The 17,365-nt window shown below is 41.3% G+C and overlaps 1 protein-coding gene across 4 annotated transcripts in view; it reads left to right on the top strand.

The window, feature by feature from the left end:
* The window catches only part of LOC148149819 (serine/threonine-protein kinase DCLK1), a 349,709-nt gene that overhangs the window by 88,063 nt on the left and 244,281 nt on the right, over positions 1–17,365 (top strand). The window lies entirely within an intron of this gene.

The raw sequence follows: 17,365 nt of genomic DNA, 5'->3' as shown, positions 1-17,365 counted from the left end.
CGAGACGAACATCAACTGTGCCTGGAGGATCATCAACTCGGTGAAGGACGCTCTCTGGGTGGTCCGAAACCTGCTGATCTTCCAACTGAAGGAGTTGATCCTGACTGAGTGTTGCAGACTGGCACATTCCATGGTCCAGGACTACCTGTTGAGGGACGCGCTGAAGCTTGGGGCAGCTGCCGCTAAGGCGCGGTGGGGAAAGACCACTGTGTAAAGTCTGCCTGCCTAATGATCAAAAAATGTACAGACCTGTATAAAAATGATAAGTTTTGATCTCTGTATGTACATGTTTACATATGTATGGCATGACCAACTGTACAGACCATCAAATTATTTTATGAATAAAGTATATTTTTGAAATAAAAAAAAAGGACGTGTACTGCCTGCAGGATTTCCCTGCGGCAGGCTATTTCGACGTGACCTTCAGGAGCGTGAAGAATTGCAGGCAGCTCCTGAAGGTCTTCAAGGAGAAGGAAGGGGAACCTCTGTTCTCCATCTTGTCGGCGGTCCCGTTGTGTGTGCTTCCTGCGCAGAGGAGTCGGGTTGTAACAATCCAGACGTACAACCCCCACGTCCCAGCAGCAGATGTCTTGACCTTCTTGAGAAGATACGTCCAGGTCGAGGGAGAGAGTACCGGTGGTGTCGATCCTTTCGGGATCTGGACCAGCAAACGACAGGTCAGGGTAACCCTGAGAGTCGATGCCAGTGGGAACATCCTCCACCCACCCTCCAGCTTTGCCAAATGAGGAAGCAGAGGTTACCTCTCATACACAGGGCAGCCGAAAGTGTGCCGAACCTTTGGGAGGTCAGGCCACATGGCGGCGGATTGTAAGGTGACTGTCTGCCGAAACTGCAAGCAGGAAGGCCACCCAACCAAGGATGTAAGGAGGCCAAGAACTGTAATCTGTGCGGGAGGCGGGCCACATGTACAAGGCCTGCCCAAGACGAGGGGCTGCCACCTACGCACAGATGGCTGGAGGTGGCAACATGAGCCGTGGACCGCCTAAGACCAGGAAGGTACCACAAAACGGTGTCTGGAGGCACCAGAAGGAAGGGCAGGCTGTAGCGGAGCAGACGGCAGACAGCGGGGAGATGCAGCAGCCGATCCAAGCTCCTTCAAGACAGATGGAGGAAATGGAAGAGGAGGGATCAAAGGAGGCAGAGGATTGGATTACTGTCAAAAGCAGGAAGAGGAAACCTCTCAAGGGCCCCAAAGCCACCCAGCATGTTACTTGTGCACTTACTGATTAACCCTCCTACACTTAAGTCTAAATCATTTATATACACCACAAACAGCAGGGGTCCCAATACTGATCCTTGTGGATTTCTACTGGACCTGGGCTTCCAGTCACAAAAGACGCCCCTTTTAACCATCACCTTCTGCTTCCTGCCACTTAGCCAATTCTGGATCCAACTTGCTAATTTTCCTTGGATCCCATGGCCTCTTATCTTCACTATCAGTGTCCATGTGGGACCTTATTAATAACCTCGTTGAAATCCAAATCAAATGCATGGCCCTCATCTACACACCTGGTTATTTGTTCAAAACATTTAATCACATTGGTCACACATGACCATCCCTTAACAAAACCATGCTGACTGTTTTTGACTAATCCCTGACTCCAAGTGCAGATTAATTCTGTCCCTCAGAGTTGCTTCCAATAGCTTCCCCACGACTGAGTTTTGATTAACTGGTTTGTAGTTTCTTGGTTTATCCCTTGCTCCATTTTTGAATAACTTTACCAAGTTGGCTGTCCTCCAGTCATCTGACATTTCTCTTGTGGTCAGAGAGGAATTGAAAATGATTGCCAGCAGTCCTGCTATTTCCTCCCTTCAGCTGTTGACCTTAGTCACCTTCTAACCAGGTGTCTCTCATTGCTGTTGTATCATAATTCTTTGGTTCTATTTGTGCTCTCAATTCATCTATCGTGCTATAACTGTGTGCATTCAGATAAAGAGCCAATAATACCACATTTTTATTCTCTTCTCCTTATTCTGAACCTATCACCTGGCTTGCTCTTACATTTGCATAATCTATCCCTTGGGGAGAAAGTGAGGTCTGCAGATGCTGGAGATCAGAGATGGAAATGTGTTGCTGGAAAAGCGCAGCAGGTCAGGCAGCATCCAGGGAACAGGAGAATCGACGTTTCGGGCATTAGCCCTTCTTCAGGAATCTTCCTGAAGAAGGGCTAATGCCCGAAACGTCGATTCTCCTGTTCCCATAATCTATCCCTTCTCTTATTCACGGGTGTATCATTACTATATTGTACTCCACACTGTTGGCTTGTCATTTCCTGTCAACATTCTAAATCTCTTCTCATGTAAACTTTCTGCTACACTTCTCCCTCCATCGACCCTAAACCAACCCCTACAAATATATTTTGGTGTAAAGCATTCTCTTAATGGGTTATAAGTTTTGCCAGGACCCTGACCCCAGTACAGTTCAAGGAAAGACAGTCCCAAGCTAATTTGAATCTAATGCTGCTGGATGTAGTTGTATAGTCATTTGTTCTTAAGAGGTCTTTTAACATACCATCACAAATGTTTCTCCTCCACAGACCAGTGGTTAATTTCATCACATGCCTCATTGCCATCCCTGAAGCACTTGACAAGGAAGACGTTACAAATAACTATAGATGTTTTTCAGTCAAATTTGTGAAAGTTATTGGGCATGCTGTTTCTTTGAGATTGAATGATTCCCCTGCAGCATAGGTCCAGAATTACGTCAGCCATGAAGCTGAAGATTAAATTGTTGTTGCAGTATCAAAATTTATCCCAGGATCTTCTGACATAATCACTTGCAGCTATAAAGAAACACAACCTACATTTATCATTTGGACTATTATAAAGCAGAATTCCAATTTATAATTTTGGCTTCAAACAGTCATATTTTGTATTGTATTTTTGGTGTGCACCTTGCAATGTCATGTTTTTATGGGCTTTTAATTATCTGCATCTATCAATTTAAGCACAAAAAAATTAACTTGATGTTAATTTTCAAGTCCAATTTGGTGCTGTTTGATGAAATGATGTTTGCACTTCACTGCATTTGAAATATTACAGAAATATTTTGTTAAAAGTTTGGTTTCAAGCTGCACAAAATGGTTTCTGTGGAGGAAAAGCATAATAAGGCAAGTAGAGCATTGAAATATAGGTCAGATATATCAAAGTCAGATCCAATTACTGGGGATGATATTGATTTAATATGGTCAGACTCAAGCTATCATTGATAGAAGCATTTTTAAAAATGATTCTGAACCAATAATAACCCGTCAGCATCCCATATCTTTCTCTATAATGTGGTAACATTCCATACATGGTTTATAGTGAATGTGTAACAAATATTACTAGTTGATAGAAATAAAAAGAGAAGTGAGTAGTTGTGTAGAGTTTCCAGTGTGAATTTTAACTAAGAAGACCAGTGACTAGCTCTTGTAAACAATGATTATTTTGCATTACCATCTTTCACTTAATGATTTAAGACCACAATGTGGTAATTAAATAACTAGGATTCAATAAACAGTAGTTTTCCGTACAAGATTTGTGGACAACAATTTGAAGAAATACCTAATTGATAACTCTTAAATTCTCTTCCACTGAGGAAGAGAATTGCAACAGAAATTAGCCCTCTCAAATCCAGTTGAGAATGACAGTGGACAATTTGGCAACTAATTGGAGGGGATGGCTCCATAATCCTCTCAAAACCTGCCAGTCCATTTAAGGCCTACAACATACCAATTTCACCTATTTAATTTGGTTCATCTTTGTAGATAATCCCTCCATTCTGTTTTCTTACACTTCTACTCCAAACTTATACCAATTAATTAGTGCTTCCTTTCAGTAGTAATAATAGTCGCTGCAAGGTTTTCATAAAATAGGCAGCTTTTGTGAAGGTTCATTTTATGTGGTACAGAAAGTTGGTGCTTTGTTGTCTGCCCCCTGATCTTGTTAGTATATGCGGAATTGAATTAGACAGTTTTCTTCTATTTGTACTTGGCTGTACTCTGACAATGATAGATGTACAAACATTGTTCTTTATTGCACTTTTACTCACAGACATACTTTATTTACATTGATCCACTTTTCACAGCAATGCCCATTCACAGTGGTATTGGTAGAAGTGACTACCCAAAACTCTTGCCTTGTCAATGAGGATATCCTTCTGTCATGCAGTATAGTACAACAGTTGTGCTAAATGGGAAAAGATTAAAGATTCAAGTGTGTTGGTGAAAACTGGCACTGTGACCTAGCAGCCAAAGATTTATATGTCCTTTTGTAATCTCATGATCAAATATATAAGTCTTTTACCAATTTGTCAGGATTTGATTGGGAATGACAGCAGTCATATCTTAAAACGGGGTATTGAGCTAATGAGTTCATAATATAGAGCTGCCTGCATTTGAAACGCAAACAGCAGCAGCATATAGATAGGGCTAAGCAGTTCCAGAACCAATAAATCACTGCAACAAACATTAGCCCTCTCAAGTCCAGTTAAGAATGATAGTGGACAGTGTGGTAGCTAATAGGAAGGGAGGGCTTCATAATCCTCTACAATGCAAGAGCATAATATATGAGTGCAAGAGGTAGGACTGCAATGATGAAAATATCACCAGCTAGAAGACCTAATCAATAAAATCTGACTACATTAACTGGAAATGGCAATTACCATGGTACTGAAAATCTATACTGGGCACTCACCATCACCACCCCACCGTCACTCCATTAGCTCTGAAACAAGCTATTCTGGTGAGCCGTAGCAATGGCATTCACATGACAACATAGAAAAGTTGAACAGTGTGGCACTGGAAAAGCATAGCTGGTCAGGCAACATCCAAGGAGCAGGAGAGTCGACATTTCAAGCAGAAACTCTTACTGATTAAGAGCTTATGCTTGAGATGTCAACTCTCCTGCTCCTCGGATGCTGCCTGACCAGCTGTGCTTTCCAGCACCTCACTTTTTTGACTCTAATCTCCAGCAACTGCAGTCCTCATTTTCCCCCAATGTGGAAAGGTTACCCAGCATGTTTTATCTACAAAATAAAAGCAAAAGAGATATAACTCATCCAGTTTCTATAATGTTAGAAAGCTCCTAATCATCAGCAAAGTGATGGAGCAACCACTGGAAGTGCTATTCCTCATTGATTAACTTGCTTGATGACACACACATTGAGGTTTCACAAGAGCAGCAGGACTCTTGCCTTCATGATAACAAGATAAAGATGAGAAAAGGTGCCAAAGCAACATTTTCACTTCTGTCTGTGAGCTAGTGGTCTCTGCTGAAAGCTGTACTTTTTAGTGAGTATATGATCACATTTAGTAAGATGGAGCTTGCAACAATTATCTAAAATACAAGAATATCCAGTTTGGCAGAATTTCACAATAAGTGCCAACAGTTCTGATATGGTGATATACATCTGTAGGGGGTCATATCATTATTTTAATGTGGGCAATGAACCACCTCAATAAAGGTACATGATTGTTAAGCAGTCTGAAGTAGCAATGATAGAGATCGGATATACTATACTTAGCTCTCAATGAGCACTGTAACTAATGTTATCTTTAAATAAAGAACCCACATAATTGTTTCACTAATTCTTGTGAGTGATTGGTACATTTGGTAACATGACAACTGGCAATTCTGAAGACTTTTACGTATACCATCCATAATACATTTGCAGCACGGTTTTGAAAATTTGGCAATATAGTATACAAGCTTCATCTCCATCATGTCCAACAAATTACTCAACCTGAACATTGGACAGAAAGTCCAAGTACAATATCTAACTGATAGCACCTGGGATCCAGCAGCAAGCAACAGCATATTGCCCAGAACCAAGATCCTATTGAGTACAAATGCTAAATGACATGAAAAAACAGACATCAAATCTGAATAATAGCATAACCAGAAAGACCCAGCAACCCTATTGCAACTAGAATATGGTTGAAAATGCAACAAGAACAAAACAAGCCCCAGCCAGCACCTTGAAACTACCTCCAGAAAAGATCACGATGACGAGGTCTGGATGGATAAGCAAAACTTTGATACTTTTCATATTGATACTTTTCAAAACTTACAGCTTTATTCCTCCACATTAAGTACATTCAGATTCATTGTTATTTTATTTTGCTGTTGTGTAAGTAGTTTGATTCTTTAGAGTAAACATTTAGGTATTAAAAAAGAGGAGTTAATAAAAAGAGTTTTAGTGTCTTAAAATACCCACCCTGCAAGTATATATGCATTAGTCCTAAGACTCGTTAGGCAGTCTGAAGCAGCAGTGAGAGAAATTTGAAGTATCATACTTAGTTCTCAGTGACCTTTATTTATAACTAGTCTCATCTTCAAACAAAGAATTCACATTATTGTTTTGCCAATCCTTGTATGTGATGGCTACACATACATCTAAGAGAATATGACTCTGTACCCCACAATGAATCACCACTTTTAACAAGTCATTAGTCTTGGAGTTATCTAGTAATTAGGTGTCAGACTTGCCTCAGTGACAGCACCATTGCTTATGAGTCAGACAGTTATGGTTTCAAACTCGTTCCTGAGATGTGAATAAAAGTTGTATACTGAGTGCCATCTTGGACTGAGTGAACAATACCTGATGGTAATGCTGTCAAATTAAATTTTGTTTTCAAGTCCCCATAATCATATTTACCATAGTTACTAGGTTGATGCAAGTGGGACTAGATTGGGTTGGGATATCTGGTTGGCATCGATGCGTTGGACCGAAGGGTCTGTTTCCATGCTGTACATCTCTATGACTCGATAAGTACAATGTTCCAAAATGTTCAATATTCCTAAAAACAAGTGATCTCATTGCTGTTGCTAAGATCATACTCTGAACAGAAAAGGCTAACACATTCACCTATGATGGTGACTGTGCCTTAAAGATGCTGTAACAGATTTGGGTAAGGTTATGAAAGATACTATATCCAAAAGAAACATTTGTTTTTAGAATTGATGTAAAGTTAAAATTAGAGGTAAAACATATATCTAAAATATTTGGCACAATTTTAATCTCTTATACAGACTACGCCAAGGTTTTCTTGTCTTCTTTAACCTGTTTCTTAAACTTTTATTTGTCCGTGTACTACTTTCCAGTTAAGTAGAGCAGCTGACATCCTCTGGATCTTTAGTAATGTCATGCATTAACTGTCTCTTGGGAGGTTTGAGGAAGCGCTGTGGGTCACTTACCTTCCATTTTATCTTCCTTTGTGTAAGGAAATGCAACCTTTGCTTGCTGCTTTGCAATTTTTCTGTGACAGTACGACTAAGGTCAGAATGATAGCATAAAGCAACAAAACTTGTTCAATCACTCCATGGGATATTGAACTACCTGACAACAGCTTTTCAAATCTATTTTCATCAAGCAGTTCTCCATTTAATTCATCATGTAAGTTAGTGCAGAATTTTATATTGCAGGATGGTATAGGATGTTTCCTTACAGGATCGTCTAATCTTGCAAATAACAGAATTGTAAGTAGTTAACCTGCTGGGTTTATATATATTGTTAAAAATCACACAACACCAGGTTATAGTTCAACAGGTTTATTTGGAAGCACTAGCCTAGTGTTGTGTGAGCTTTGACTTTGTACACCCCAGTCCAACACCGGCAACTCCAAATCAGGGTTATATATGATTGTATGTCGCTTCAAATGCAGGTATAATTATCCATTTGTGTTAAAGAGGAAAACATATTACTGTATATCAATATTTCTTTTTAACTACTGAGTATCTCCTTTCAATTTCACAAAGGATCATGTTTGAAAACAGAATTATTTTTGCATGAAATGACATATACTGAAAGATAATTAAGAAAGCTCGGAAGGAAAGAATATCCCTGCACCAATTTTTCAAAGATTGAAGGTAGAGTGGCAGAGCTTCCACTGAGACTGTACTAATAGTTCATTAGGAAAACTGGGAAACCGCTCTTAAAAATTGCAACCCCATTGCTATTTCTAGTGCTGTGTGTGGACATACGTGTACAGAAGATATAAAAGAAAAGAAAATCTTATATCTTATAAAATAGAAAATCTTATATAATACATCCTGCTTTGTCTTACTAGTTCTCTCAACATATTGATTTTGTAGCTTATATAAAGCAAATTTTTGCATATTAATAACTAAAACATCAATGTAATATAAAAATGGCATCATAAATAGATAAGGTTGTGAAAATCTAATAAGTATGAGAATCTCTAGGATGCTGTTTGAAGATTAGAAATGTTGTCAAGTACTCTTCTCGTAAAAGGAGTATTGCATCCTGCTCTTTCCACATTATGATTGCTGTTTTGAAATGGGATGATGTGATCGTACTGCCCAAGATATCTACATGAATTATGTGCAAATTTGCAGAGACACAGATAATGCCCTGAGGAGCTGGATTTGAATTCTAACAAAGTGCATGATGGACCTGGTCTGGCTTATGTGTGACTGCAAGCCCACAGCAGTATTGTTGCCCTCTGAAATTGTCTCGTAAGCTGCTTGAGTTGTACAAACTACTCAAAAAAAGTCTCAAAGGAATTAAACTGGACAGACCACCTGACATTGACCTCGGCAATGGAAATGATAATGGCAAACAGCTTTGCAGTCAGCAAAGCCCACATTCCCTGAATGAATAAAGTAAAAACTCACTTTGCATTACTTTACTTGAAAGCTGCTGCATGTGTTCTCTTACTCACAGACCTGTTTGAGACTCCTAAAACAGGGAAATTGTATAACGTCTGAGTGAAGTTCAATATTAAGATTCAAAGTTAAACCTCCCAGTTAAGCCCATGTACCTGAAGACCAAAAAGAACATCATTATAAAACAATTAAGCTGAGTTAAAAAAAACATATTTATTTATTTTGACTAGTTAAATATTTGTTGTGGACCTCTTATTAATGTGTGTAAAAGAAGTTATTGAAAATTATTTTTAGTAATAACTAAATTTACATTTGGAAAACATGGTATTCCCAGAGAAAACATGGATTTGTTGAAGGAAAAATCCTGTTTGACCATCTGATTCAATTCTTTGAGGTAGCAGGGATGAATGATCGTGGCAGTGCAACAGATGGATATTTGAACCTTTGGGAGGCATTCAACAAAGTACCTCACAAGAGTTGTCTGGAGATCATTCAGACTAGAAGATCTTTTGCAGTGGTATTCCCCAAGGTCCTGTTTTCGATCAATTATTTTCTTCAATTTCTGTACTTTTTTTTTACACTCAGGTAGAGGGAACAGCAAATGATACAAAAGTTGCCAAAATGGTAGTTGGTGAGGGTAATTGTACATTTCTGGATGACACAGGCATTAATAGTAAAATGTAGAAAAATGACAAATGGAGTTCAGTATGGAGAACTGTAAGGAGGTGCACTTTGGGGAGTTTGAGATAAAAATACTGTATGCTTCAATGGCACAATTCTGAAAATAAAAATGGAGGAACAGAGAGACCTTGTTGTCCATATTCAAAAATCCTTAAAGATGGTAGGGCAAAACAGATAATGTAGGAAGGTATCATGCTAGAACTTTATAAATCATGGCGAGGCATCAGCTGAGTTGTGTGGACAATTCAGAGCTTCATAATTTAAAAAAAATTAAGCTGGGGTAAAGAGAATGTTTACATTCACTGCTGCAGTTTGTAGTAGACTGATTTGATGTTGGACCTCCTCATCACTGGTAACCATTTGACAGAGGTACTGCCAAGCTGTGGGAACTGCTTAACATATTCCAGATGGTCTCTTTTAACATATGTAGGAGGTGGAATACTTGACTACCCAAGTCTTGGTTGATATGGATTCAAGAATGGGTTGAGTCTCTTGTACACAGAAATTTAGAATCACTTGCAATTCCAGTCCCTGTAATTCTGGAAAACAAATCTTTCTGCCTGACCCTAGTTACTATGGCTGATGTATTTCAGCCACCATCTGAAAGAATTAAGACCAAATATTCAATGATATTATTATTATTGAATCCCTATCAACAGTTACCATTGACCAGACACAGTAGTGGGCTAACCATATAAGTACAGTGGCTACAAGAAGAGGTCAGTGGGTAGGAATCTTTCAGCAAATTACTCTCTCCCTGATTCCCCAAAGCTCATCCAACATTACCAGGCACAAGTCAGTTGTCGAATGGAATATCCTCCACTTACCTGGATAAGTGCAGTTCCATGACCACTGAAGAAGCTTGCTATCATCCATGACAAAGCAGCCCCCTTGATTGGCACCACACCCATCATCTGCAACATTCACTCCCCCCAACACCAATGCATAGCTGCAGCAGTGTGTACCATCTACAAGATGCATTGCAGCCACACAGCAAGGTTCCATCATCAGCACCTTCCAACCCAGTGACCTCTACCTCCTAGAAGGACAAGGGCAACAAGTGCATGGGAGCTCCACCTGCAAGTTCCCATCTAAACCGCACAGCATTCTGCTTTGAAATTACGTTGCTGTCTAGCACCTTTCAGGGTGATTATGAATGGGCAATAAAACCAATGTGATGCCCACATACAATGATTGAGTTAAAAAAAAATACTGTGGATAGCACCTTATTGTTATTAGATGTTATAGACCAGACCTGTGAATCAAACTTGGCATCCTTCTGAGCTTGGTGGCTCAGATAGTCAGTGGCTAAGTTTATTGGATGACTGGAGTTATTGTTTCTGAAGTTCGACAAATTTTAAAATATATATCTAGTAGCTTTTGTGGAGAGAAAGCAGTGTTCAAAGGATTTGAACCTAGGTCCCCAGAACATTCACTGTGTCTCTGGATTAATAGTCTACTGATACTATCATTAGGCCATCGTCTCTCCCTGGTATTATCTAAATTTTACAGACATTCTTTCTTGAATTCAAAAGAACCATGTAGACAAAATTCAAAGTAGATTACTTACACTGTGGAAACAGGCCCTTCGGCCCAACACCCACCCATACCCCTACATTTACCCCTTACCTAACACTACGGGCAATTTAGCATGGCCAATTCACCTGACCTGCACATCTTTGGACTGTGGGAGGAAACCGGAGCACCGGAGGAAACCCATGCAGACACAGGGAGAACGTGCAAACTCCACACAGTCAGTCGCCTGAGTCGGGAATTGAACCCGGGTCTCTGGCGCTGTGAGGCAGCAGTGCTAATCACTGTGCCACCGTGCCGCCTTATGTTTTTGTGCAGAGGAAGCAGTAACAGTGGTGTCATATATTTTTAATATTTTAATAGAAATGTGATTGTTTTGTTGATTGGATTAATTTAATAATAGTTAATTATTGGTAAATTATTGATTTTAGTTTCAATCCAATGCCACTATTAGTTCCACACAAGGAATATAAAATGGTTATTAAAGTGCTGTTGAATATTTCAGTAATTATAGTAAAGCACTGATTAAGTGAGTAGCGAGAACCACCTGCACATTACTTCCTTTTTATTGCTCTATCGGGAGATTGAATTTGAGATTTGTCATGTCACTTGATTAGTAAATGCATCCCATTGTTACTTTTTGCCTATTAACTGGACTGTAAAATTTGAAATGGTCTACAACCACGTTTGTGTAGCATAAGCATTTCAAATAAAATGTGCATAAAAATTATCTCCTTCTTACTCATGCAGAAGGAAGCAAGTGGTTATTGGTATGAAAACAAAAAAAAACTGCAGATGCTGGAAATCTGAAATAAAAGCAGGAGGTCATGGAAAACCCCCGCAGGTTTGCAAGCATCAGTGCAGAGAGAACCGAGTTAATGATCAGAGTACAATATGACTCTTCTTTGAAGATTTAGACTTCTTGTTCATATAGAGCTTGTGGGTTGCAGGAATAGAAACTAGTCAGATGAAGTATGGAATCATTGAGGTTGCTGGCTGACCTAAGGGAGAAACCTGCTGATTTCCAGGGCACCAGAGGGATGTGAGATTGGAAAGGGGAGAACTTTACTTCATTGATATCGATTAATGTTAGAGGCTGTATGAGAAATGTGGGGGATCCTGGGATCCAGAGGGTGACAGGTGTTGGCCACCTCTGCATGCAAAAAGATACTATTCTGTTCATGTCGACAACCAGCAATAGACAATAGGTGCAGGAGTAGGCCATTCTGCCCTTCGAGCCAGCACCACCATTCATTATGATCATGGCTGATTATCCTCAATCTTTCTTGAAAGTATCCAGAGACTTGGCCTCCACAACCTTCTGGGGCAGAGCATTCCACACACTCACCACTCTCTGGGTGAAGAAGTTTCTCCTCAACTCTGTTCTAAGTGGCCTACCCCTTATTTTTAAACTGTGTCTTCTGGTTCGGGACTCACCCATCAGCGGAAACATGCTTCCTGCCTCCAGAGTGTCCAATCCTTTAATAATCTTATACGTCTCAATCAGATCCCTCTCAGCCTTCTAAACTCAAGGGTATACAAGCTCAGTCGCTCCAATCTTTCAAGATAGTCCTGTCATTCCAGGAATTGACCTCGTGAACTTACGCTGCACTCCCTCAATAGCCAGAATGCCTTTCCTCAAATTTGGAGACCAAAACTGCACACAATATTTCAGGTGCGGTCTCACCAGGGCCCTGTACAGCTGCAGAAGGACCTCTTTGCTTCTATACTCAATTCCTCTTGTTATGAAGGCCAGCATGCTATTAGCTTTCTTCACTGCCTGCTGTACCTGCATGCTTGCTTTTATTGACTGATGTACAAGAACACCTAGATCTCATTGTACTGCCCCTTTACCTAACGATTCCATTTAGATAGTAATCTGCCTTCCTGTTCTTGCCACCAAAGTGGATAACCACACATTTATCCACATTAAATTGCATCTGCCATGCATCTGTCCACTCACCTAGCCTGTCCAGGTCACCCTGTAATCTCCTAACATCCTCCTCACATTTCACCCTGCCACCCAGCTTTGTATCATCAGCAAATTTGCTAATATTACTTTTAATACCCTATATCATTAATGTATATTGTAAAAAGCCCTGCGGCACACCACTGGTCACCACCTGCAATTCCGAAAGGGAGCCGTTTATAACTACTCTTTCTTTCCTGTCAGCTAACCAATTTTCAATCCAAGTCAGTATTTTGCCCCCAATACATTGTGCCCTAAATTTGCTCACTAATCTCCTATGTGGGACTTCATCAAAGGCTTTCTGAAAGTCCAGATATACTACATTCACTGGATCTCCCTTGTCCATCTTCAGAGTTACATCCTCAAAAAGTTCCAGAAGATTAGTCAAGCATGATTTCCCCTTCATAAATCCATGCTGACTCTGACCTATCCTGTTACTGCTATCCAGATGTGTCGTAATTTCATCCTTTATAATTGACTCCAGCATCTTTCCCACTACTGAGGTCCGACTAACTGGTCTATAATTCCCTGCTTTCTCTCTCCCTCCTTTCTTAAAAAGTGGGACAACATTAGCCACCCTCCAATCCACAGGAACTGATCCTGAATCTATAGCACATTGGAAAATGATCACCAATACATCCATGATTTCTGGAGCCACCTCCTTCAGTACCCTGGGATGCAGACCATCAGGTCCCGGGGACTTATCAGCCTTCAGACCTAACAGTCTCTCCATCTCCAAATTCACTTCCTTTCTGACTTTATCTTCTTTCCCCAGCTGTGTTGTCTACCAGAGCCTTGCCATCTCCCTACAGACAAAGTCTGTGAGAGTGTAGTGGACCATACAATAAAATCAGAGCCTTATATGACATTATTGGAGACTTAAGCAAAATTGAGGACTGCAGGTGCTGGAAACCAGAGTTTAGATCAGAGTGGTGCTGGAAAAACACAGCAGGTCAGGCAGCATCCGAGGAGCAGGAAAATCGATGTTTCGGGCAAAAGCCCTTCATCAGGAATAGAGGTAGGAAGCCTCCAGGGTGGAGAGGTAAATGGGGGGGTGGGTGGAGCTGGGGAGAAGGTAGCAAAGAGTACAATAGGTGAATGGGGGTGGTGATGGAGGTGGTAGGTCAGAGGGGAGGGTGGAGCAGATAGGTGGGAAGGGAGATTGGCAGGTAGGACAGGTCATGAGGACAGTGCTGAGCTGGAAGGTTGGAACTGAGGTGAGGTAGGGAGAGGGGAAATGAGGAAACTGGTGAAGTCCATATTGATGCCCTGGGGTTGAAGTGTTCCGAGGCGGAAGATGAGGCATTCTTCCTCCAGGCGTCGGGTGGTGAGGAAGCGGTAGTGGAGGAGGCCCAGGACCTGCATGTCCTCGGCAGAGTGGGAGGGGGAATTGAAATGTTGGGCCACAGGGTAGTGGGGTTGATTGGTACAGGTGAACCGGAGATGTTCCCTAAAGCGCTCTGCGAGGAGGCATCCAGTCTCCCCAATGTAGAGGAGACCGCATCGGGAGCAACAGATACAAATAAATGATATTGGTGGATGGCAGGTGAAACTTTGATGGATGTGGAAGGCTCTTTTGGGGCCTTGGATGGTGGTGAGGGAGGAGGTGTGGGCGTAGGTTTTGCAATTCTTATGGTGGCAGGGGAGGGTGCCAGGATAGGAGGGTGGTTTGCAGTGGGGGAAGGGGTGCGTGGACCTGACCAGGTAGTCACGGAGGGAACAGTCTTCGTGGAAAGCGGAAAGGGGTGGGGAGGGAAATATATCCCTGGTGGTGGGGTCTGTTTGGAGGTGGCGGAAATGTCGGCGGATGATATGGTTAATGCAAAGGTTGGTAAGGTGGAAAGTGAAGACCGGGGAGTTCTGTCCTTGTTATGGTTGGAGGGGTGGGGTTTGAGAGCAGAGGTGCGGGATGTGGATAAGATGCATTGGAGGGTATCTTCAATCACGTGAGAAGGGAAATTGCAATGTCTAAAGAAGGAGGCCATCTGTTGTGTTCTGTGGTAGAACTGGTCCTCCTGGGAGCAGATACGGCAGAGGTGGAGGAATTGGGAATACGGGATGGCATTTTTGCAGGAGGTGGGGTGGGAAGAGGTGTAATCCAGGTATTGGAGACTTGCCATGTTCAGGCACTGGAGTTGTATCTTCACTGGCCGAATGGCCTGTGCAGTGAGTGCTCTGCTGAGCAGGTATTCAAAAATTGAGGCACTGGAAAAGCACAGCTATCAGGCAGCATCCGAGGAGCAGGAGAGTTGATGTTTCGAGCATAAGCTCTTCATCAGTCCTCACTTTCTCCTCCCTGCTGAGCAGGTAGCATTGGTTTAGTCATACCTTGTGTAGGGCTCTGCTAAGGAGGTCAGTAGCTACCTCTTTAAGGGAATTTTCAAGTAGAGTCTTTTCAGTTTTGATACATTAAAGCTTTTTTCTCTCCAGGGATGCTGCCAAACTTGCAGAGTTTCTCCAGCACTTTGTTTGTTCTGTTTTGGATATCCAGCATCCACAGTACTTTGCTTTTCATGAAGGGAGTTCTTTTGTCCCCATAGAGTCCACCTGAAGGTGGAGCCAAATGGAGATGATTGCAAACCAATGCCACAGGAGATTGTGACTCTGTATCCAGATACAGTTATCTGTGTCATCAGCATCAAAAACCGTGTATCTCCAATCAACATTGGAGGTTGGAATGAAAAGCAGAGGTAGCCTGGACTGGCACAAGATGACAGAATCATGTCAACTGCCAGGAAAGCAAGTGCACATATTGAGTAGCTTTTGATGAGATCACAGGCCAGTTGGATTTTTGAGAGAATGACAGCCTGTCGTGTTTTGGATCTCAGTGGCCAGTCACTGAGTGCCTTGATGGCTGCATGCATGTACTCAATGATGCCATGCAGAGAGTGAGATGTAACTCTTCATTCAGTGTCCATGTGTCATTGTCTATGTCCAGTTCTGTCAAAGTGACCAGCAAGATGCAGTTGTGTGCCCTGGTTTTAAGATGCCATTAAGGATCACCGCTGATCCTTTGAGGAGGTGAAGAAGTAAGAGTCATAGTGACGTTGACAGCTACTGGTAGGGCAGAGTGACTGGGACTATGCTGTGTGAGGCTTTTAGGAACTGCTAGCATAGTTGACTACATATGGCCAGAGAATCTCAGACTCCTGTGGCTTTGGTGCGCAATCATCTCCAGTTCGCTCTGGCTTCCTTGGATTTTCTGGTGTCAAATACCTTGCCTCTGTTACTTTCCTGTTCCTCTTTCTTCTCCCATTCTCTCCTGATAGCTGGGGTTCAGCCCTTTTTGGAAAGGGTGCTGCCCCTTCATTGTCCTGGGGCCGACAATTGGACAGTCATGCCCCTAATTGCCAGTTGAATGCCAATGCTCTCTTGCCATCTGTGTGGCACCAAGTGCATCCTCTTACTAGGTGTCCAGTGTCCCTTTTATTCCTGTTTATTTTCTTATGGAGCTAGGGTGTTCTGCTGAACAATTCATGACCAGATCTCCCGACTGTACGTCCCTCCCTTTAGCTGTCTTATGTCCCTTGAAATATCTCATCCTCCACAAACTGTGAACAAGCTTTAAGCTTTAAATAACCATGGGATGTGCTATTTGGGAGCCTATGACAATTCAGCTCTGAAAGCTGAACTTCTAACCTTTATCTCTGCTATTCAGTGAATAACTGTACTAACCGATTGGAGCTGCTTGTAAATGAACACAAAATGGATAATAAATATTCTAAATTAATCAATCCTTCAGGTGTTCATACGGCAAAATATAAGCAATGTGTCATCTCCAAACAGATAACCTAGATAAAATTAATGGCTTTAATACAAATGAAATACAAGTCCTCAGCAGGCTAAGAAGGAACTGAAAACAATAAATCACCAAGATATACTGCATAAATACTAGCCTGCGAGAGAAACAAGGGAAGATATTGGTGAAGTGCCGACAGTTATAATGGGGGGGTTGCTGAACACTGGGAATGTATCAGTAAATTGAAGACAGACTGAACTATGTTATCAAAAGCATAACAAAACAGACATTAATAACTCCAAACTCAGTAGCAAGATCCTGTTTGATAAACCGCAATATTCTTGGAGGAGATGAGAGATAAAATGGGTGGGAGACATCCAGTTCACATCTTATACATAAACTTTCAAAAAGCTTTGAATTTAGGAGATGATTAAATAATTTAAAATTAGTTGGTGGGTAATGAACTGGTTTAAAAACAGATTGGAAGAGACAAGGGGACAAGAGGCATTAAGTGTAGTTACTCAGTGGATAGAAGTAGGTAGCAATGTTCTGTTCAGGAACTATTAATGTTTGCTGTATACATCAATCATTTGGATGTAGTGATAGATGAAATAGTGTCCTAATTTCCTGAGCATACCAATGAGAAAATTACAGTAAACATTTTGGAAGACCAAAGAAAGCTTTACAAAAGACTATGTAAGATGGCTGAATGGGAAAATAAATAGCAGATGAAATTCACTGTCACTTATTGTGAAGTTCTTTTTGTTTTGGTTTTGGTTCATAAAAATAAAAGCTGGCTAATATGAAAAAGA

The sequence above is a fragment of the Chiloscyllium plagiosum genome, unplaced genomic scaffold (assembly GCF_037043375.1).
Source record: "Chiloscyllium plagiosum isolate Xiang-an unplaced genomic scaffold, Cpla_swu_hap1 HiC_scaffold_6, whole genome shotgun sequence".
NCBI lineage: Eukaryota > Metazoa > Chordata > Chondrichthyes > Orectolobiformes > Hemiscylliidae > Chiloscyllium > Chiloscyllium plagiosum.
The sequence above is the reverse complement of the archived record's forward strand: the minus strand, read 5'-3'. Positions and strand labels throughout refer to the sequence as shown.